Raw genomic sequence first — 7,057 nt, forward strand, 5'->3', positions numbered from 1 at the left:
CAATAAAATATACATTAACATTAAATACACCATCATTATTTCTTTATATGTGACTAAATTGTGCATACCCTTTCCCTTCCCTTTTCCTTGCCCACTTAACTATTTCAATGGAGCCAAAGGATCAGCGTACTTCGGCAGGATGAGTTATTCTCCAGCAGTCGAAGTCAGTCGCTGCAGTCGTTGCTGTTCCTCTTCACCATCCCTTTCTAATAACCCCACTAACATTTCCTTTCACGCTTCCTTTTCCCAGTCCAAGAGGCAACGGATCTTGGCCTCTTCTTCTACTCCTTTCCCTTCCCTTTCCTCCCCTTTAGGTGGTCTCAGTCCCCTATTCTAATACTCATCAAGGTCTCCAGATCAAATAAATGTTCTGTAGACGGGACTCTGGGACTGAGAACTGTACCCCAGCCAGAGCTTCCTTACAGATGGCGCCCGAGCAGGGACCTTGATGAGTGTTATGGGGGAAATGTTAAATTTATATATATATGTATGCACATTTATAGATATATGTATATATGTATGTAGTGTCATATGGGTACATATGTGCTAAGAGATAGCAGCCTTGGATGCTGTGCGTCAGTGTGGCATCATCGGTAGTTAGAAGAGAGAAAGCCAGAAGGAGCGATAGAGACCAGACGTAAAAGCAGAAGATGTACAAAAAGTTGATTAAGTTGTATTTAAAGTTGTTAAAGTCGTAAAGTCGCTAAAGTTGTCATCTAAAGTTGTTGTGTCAGAGTTCATTTAATTCTAAATTGTTCAACCGACTATTTTGCTATCTAACTAACAACAATTATTGTATACACACAATAATTCTTACATGGGGGCTCAACCGCTCAACCGCTCAATCGTTGAAAAAGAACAGTAATAAAAGTTGAAAAAAAAGTGAAAAAAGTGAAACGAAGAGACAGAAAAAAAGTTGATAAAAATGTTGCGTTCTGGAATGAAAAAAGGTGCCAAAAATCAAAAAGAGTCTAATTACCAAGTTCAGATAGACAATTTAAATAGCATACTTACGTCGAATGGTGCAATAACGGAGCAAACAGATTTAAAAGTAATAAGCGCAAGAGAGGCAGATATATACTCATGTGCTTCCAGAAACGACGCATAATTTTCAAGAAAATGCGGAGGTATATCCGCTGAGCGAGAAACAAAAGTATGTCAATGCACGTAATAAAATGATGGGCACTGCAAAGTTATTTTTGGAAACGATTATAGTTATGAAGAATTGTGTTTAGCCCTGATGGACGAGTTTGACCAAAAATTAAGCAGCGCAGAGATTCATAAACAGTTGAGTAGTCGCAAAAAGTTGCAGTCAGAAAATTTTCATGATTATGTATTACAGATGCGTTAGATTGCAATGTGGGTACTAAATGTTTTAAGTGTAAGGGTATAGGCCATATATCAAAGGATTGTTCTGAAAGAAAGCATCAAGTAAATATAGTACGAAAGTCCGATGAAGACAGCCGATTTAAGGAATTTTCGATTGATGGCAAAAAAGTTATTTGTTTGGTGGATACCGGCGCAGACGTTACTATCATGAGAAATGATTGGAAATGTTGTTACAGAGGTTATAGGCGATGTTACTACTACAGGCAAGGTAGATGGATTGAGTACAGAACACAAAATACTGATCATCCCTAACTCCAAATTAGAAGCTGATGTACTTATTGGATACGACTTCGTCAAAAAAGTTTACGGTGATGATGGATCCCAACGGATGTACATTTAGACTCCACGCTGATGACAAGAACCAATTGAACGTTTTAAATGTGGTACGCTCTGCAAATGAAATTGATGTAGAACCAACATATGCTGATACAGTCGCTGCATTAATTAAGAACTATAAGCCGAAAGATAACCCATTAAATTGCCCGATAAAGTTAACGATAATGCCTAATTGTAATAACATCGTATTTAGAGAAAGTCCCAGTCGTCTATCTGCAAATGAACAGATTATTGTGAAAGACCAAGAAGAAGAGTGGCTAAATCAAGGAATCGTTCGTCAGTCCAACTCAGACGTGGCAAGCAGAGTAGTGCTAGCAAAAAAGAAAGATGGATCGCACAGACTGTGCATAGATTATCGAAAATTAAACACGCTCGTATTGAAAGATAGATTTCCAGTTCAAATCGTTGAAGATGTGCTAGAGAAAATGCAACAAGCAAAATATTTTACAGTCATGGATCTTCAGAACGGATTTTTCCACGTTGACATAGAAGACGAAAGTCATAAATATACAGCATTCGTGACAAAGCAAGGGATTTTTGAATTTAATAAAGCGCCTTTTAGGTTTTGTAATTCCCCAGCAGTTTTTGTAAGATTCATTTACTACATTTTCCAGAAGCTAATAAATGCAAGAATTATGGAAATTTATGTTGACGATATCGTGGTATTCGGATCTACAGCAGAAAAATGTTTGGATAATGTTAAGACTGTTTTAGAAGAAGCACGACAAAATGGTTTACAGATCAAATGGTCGAAATGCCAGTTTCTAAAAGAAGAATCAATTTTCTGGGCCACGAAATAGAAGATGCAATGGTTATGTCCGGGTAAAAAGAAAGTCAAGACAGTCAAAAATTTCCAAGTGCCGAAGAATATCAAAGGTGTTGTTAGGATTAACAGGCTACTATAGAAAATTCATTCGTAATTATGCAATAATAGCAAAGCCGCTGACCACGTTGCTAAAAAAAAGATGCAGAGTTTAGAATGGACAGTCCTCAAATTAAAGCAATCGAAAAATTAAAAGAAAGTCTGATGAATGAACCAGTTTTGAAAATTTTTAAACACTCAGCTGAAACGCAATTACATGTAGATGCATCAAAAAACGGATTTGGTGCTACGCTCTTACAGAAACATGATGATAAGTGGCACCCTGTATTTTATTGGAGCAAGAAAACAAGCGATCAGGAGGAAAAGTTACACAGTTATTTTCTAGAGGTCAAGGCAGCATATCTAGCTACGAAGAAGTTACGCCATTATTTGATGGGGATCGTGTTTGTTCTGGTCACAGACTGTGCAGCTTTCAAAATGACAGCAGCGAAGAAGGATATGCCCCGACAAGTCGTACAATGGTTGATGCACTTGGAAGATTTTTCCTATAAAATAGAACATCGTGCCGGCGATAGGATGAAGCATGTCGATAGCTTAAGTCGCTTTCCAGTAATGATTGTCACAACAGAAGGACGCGCGCAGATGCTAAAAGCACAAAGTAATGATGAAAAGTTCGCAGCAGTATTCGAGATTTTTCAACACAAGCCGTATGCCGATTTTAAAGTTAAAAATAAACTTTTATATAAGCAGGTCAATGGAATGGATTTGTTAGCAGTCCCGTAAAGCATGGAAAAGGAGATTATAAGGAATACTCACAACTTTGGACATATGGGTGTTCAAAAACAAAGCATGCTATTCAACAAGATTATTATATTCCGCATTTGTAGAAAAAAGTTGGTCAGTTTATCGCAAATTGTGTTCAGTGCACAACGCAAAATAGAAAGTTGGGCAAGCAGGAGGATTTTTTACATTGCATTGATAAAGGAGAAGTTCCATTGGAGACGCTACACGTTGATCATTTAGGGTCATTGGATCTAACTTCGAAGAACTACAAGTACATATTCGCAGTCGTAGATGGGTTTTCTAAATATACATGGCTATATCCTACAAAATCGACAGATGCCTCTGAAGTTGTTAAACACTTGACTGATTAGGTCACAATTTTTGGAAATCCGCGTCATATCATTAGCGATAGAGGTGCAGCATTTACGTCTAAACATTTTAAGGAACGAACCATTAGATCGAACACGTCGAAACAACCACAGGAGTTGCAAGAGGAAACGGATAAATAGAGAGAGTCAACAGAGTCATAATTTCTGTCTTAGCCAAGATGTCAGCTGCAGAGCCTCTCCCGTAATATATTATAGTATTATCAGTTGGGCGACCTAGTAGCTATTAAAGTCACACTGTTCGTTTCGGGCAAGAAGCTGTCGAATAAAATCCATTGGTCCATACGAAATCATCAAAGTGAAGAGAAATGGTAGGTATGAAGTCAAAAAGTCTGCTGAATTTCAGGGTCCAAATCAGACGTCCACCAGTGAAGAAAACATAAAGCTGTGGCGTTATATGGAGAGCAACGAGGAAAGCGATCTCGAAGGATCATCCGAGGCAGATGATTTTCAGGATGACCGAATGTAGTGTCATATGGGTACATATTTGCTGAGAGATGGCAGCCCTGGATGCGGTGCGACAGTGTGTCATCATCGGTAGTAAGAAGAGAGAACGACACAAGGAACGATAGAGACCAGACGTAAAAGCAGAAGATGTACAAAAAGTTGATTAAGTTGTATTTAAAGTTGTTAAAGTCGTAAAGTCGCTAAAGTTGTCATCTAAAGTTGTTGTGTCCGAGTTCTTTTAATTCTAAATTGTTCAACCGACTACTTTGCTATCTAACTATCCTTTTTTCCGGTTGACTTTAACGAGAAATATGCCTGGAGTGACAGTGAAAGATATTCACCAGCATGCCGTTACCAAGGCTGTGGCCGTCTTTCTAAGGAAGACTGGCAAGTTCAAGGTGTCCGATCAGATGGACATCATCAAGACAGCCAAATTCAAGGAATTGGCTCCCTACGATCCCGATTGGTTCTATGTGCATTGTGCCTCCATCTGCGCCATTTGTACCATCGTAGTCCAGCTGGTGTTGGCTCGATCACCAAAATCTATGGAGGACGCAGGCGCAACGGTGTCCATCCCTCGCATTTCTGCCGTGCCGCTGACGGTACTGCCCGCAAGGCAGTACCTAGTTGAGGCCTAGTTGAGAAGCACCCCGAAGGTGGCCGCAAGCTCAGTTTAACTGGTCAGCGTGATTTGGATCGTATTGCCAACCAAATTGTGGCCAAGCAGCGCGATGCCGCCAAGCAGACGGGTCCCATTGTTATTTCCAAGTAAACCACTCGGGCCCTGGAGATGGACATTTATGGATCGAAGTTTGAGATGAGAAAAATCAATCTTTTTAGACTTCTTACCTTAACGTAAGCGTTTTTTTGTTTGCAAAGACGAAAAAATAAAGAAAGTACCCAAAATTCACAAAAGTCTAAAAAACTATTATTAATTTTCACCGATTGATTCGGGGCGTGTGTGTGAGCTACGAGCATTCTCTCGCCATTTCTCTCTCACTCCTACACACAGCTTTGATTCAACCGTTTTTTTTTTGTCATTCCTTCATTCACACTGATGTGCAAGTACAGTCGCGCGTCGAGTTTCGTGTTAGAGTATTTTTTTTTATTTGTGACACAAAAAAAAATATATATATATAGTGTCATATGGGTACATATGTGCGGAGAGATGGCAGCCCTGGATGCGGTGCGACAGTGTGGCATCATCGGTAGTAAGAAGGAGAACGACAGAAGGAACGATAGAGACCAGACGTAAAAGCAGAAGATGTACAAAAAGTTGATTAAGTTGTATTTAAAGTTGTTAAAGTCGGTAGTAAGAAGGAAGAACGACAGAAGGAACGATAGAGACCAGACGTAAAAGCAGAAGATGTACAAAAAGTTGATTAAGTTGTATTTAAAGTTGTTAAAGTCGTAAAGTCGCTAAAGTTGTCATCTAAAGTTGTTGTGTCAGAGTTCATTTAATTCTAAATTGTTCAACCGACTATTTTGCTATCTAACTAAAAACAATTATTGTATACACACAATAATTCTTACATATATATCACGCACAAAGTCATGCCATGCTAGGTGAGAAAATCGGCAGAGTCTCTTGCAGGGTTTCGACAAAATTATCAGCAGAGTCATCAACAGAGTTTTCGACAGGATTAATAGTATCCTCAACAGAATAGTTCGGAGAGAATTATTAATGAAGTCAACTACTGAGTTACCGACAGAGCTAACGATAGGGTCATCAACGGAGACAGAGTCGCATATAGGAATTAGTTTTATCAAAATAAAATTTTTACAAGAGAAAAAAAGAAATAAAGTTACGAGAAGCAGATAGAACGAGTCTAGGTGTCTTTCTCAGAGAGCCATTAGTGAGGTTGTAACCTACCGCATTACGAGTTGAACGAGACCTGGGCATGGGTAAACTAAAAATACACCACTCTCACCCAAACCAGCAGCAGCAGCAGTAGCAGCAGAGTGAAAGAGACGGAAGGGTAAAGCACAAGGGGCATTTAAGTCCAAGTATATATACTGGAAAAAGGAGTCAGTGTTTGAAACTCAGCAAGAGAACATCGAGGAGAAAAAAAGTGCTTCAATCCGGAAGGATAACAATTGGACAAGGATCATTAACAGGACTACTCGTCGATCAAGGATTTATAACGGAAGGATCAACAAGGACATAGGACAAGGATATTCACCGCTAAGGTGAAGTAATCTTCAAAGGTACCTCAGCACCATAGGAGATAAATACAAAGGACATCAGGGAATTCGGCAGCAAAGACCATTACTTTCCCAAGGATGTATTAAACATTAATCGGAATAAACGCTTATTTTGTTTGGGCAACATCGAGGGAGATTTAATAACTTCCCCAACGAATAAATAAACAAACTGGGTCTAATTCCCTCAACAGGCAAGATCTTTCTTATATATTCGAACCATTGCAAAGGTTTTGTTCAAAATATCTAAACCGAAAACCACCTCGAAAGTTTCCATAGCGGCGACAATTCGCATTTACGCGTCACCGTTATTTACTTATCTTTGAACAAACATATATATTTTTATATTTTTTGACCCTTTCCATGCAGAGTTTATTAAAAATTAAATTAAATATATATACGCATTGGTAAACTTGCTCCATATCATAGTCTATCGGTTTACCGTAGCCATCATTACATAGTATCGCGTAGCCCACTGGTCGAACTTCGAAATCTTTTGGCTGCTTATCGCTTGTATTACGACCCCGAGACTTAATAATAATATCCTAGCAATGGGCGTTCATTGCATAAACCATCGTCGCAAAGCCGAGTTGGAAGTCCTTTGTGACGAATTCGGATTAGACACCGGTGGAATACTGGAGGACCTAAGGAATCGTTTCCGCGAGTTCGCCTCAAGGGAGGATCATCATCC

The 7,057-nt window shown here is 39.2% G+C and overlaps 1 pseudogene; it reads left to right on the forward strand.

The window, feature by feature from the left end:
- The first annotated feature begins 4,453 nt into the window (after nucleotides 1-4,453).
- Nucleotides 4,454-5,035, forward strand: LOC137579642 (small ribosomal subunit protein eS19A-like; annotated as a pseudogene).
- Nucleotides 5,036-7,057: the final 2,022 nt, after the last annotated feature.

This window comes from Drosophila tropicalis, unplaced genomic scaffold (assembly GCF_018151085.1).
Source record: "Drosophila tropicalis isolate 14030-0801.00 unplaced genomic scaffold, ASM1815108v1 contig_748, whole genome shotgun sequence".
NCBI lineage: Eukaryota > Metazoa > Arthropoda > Insecta > Diptera > Drosophilidae > Drosophila > Drosophila tropicalis.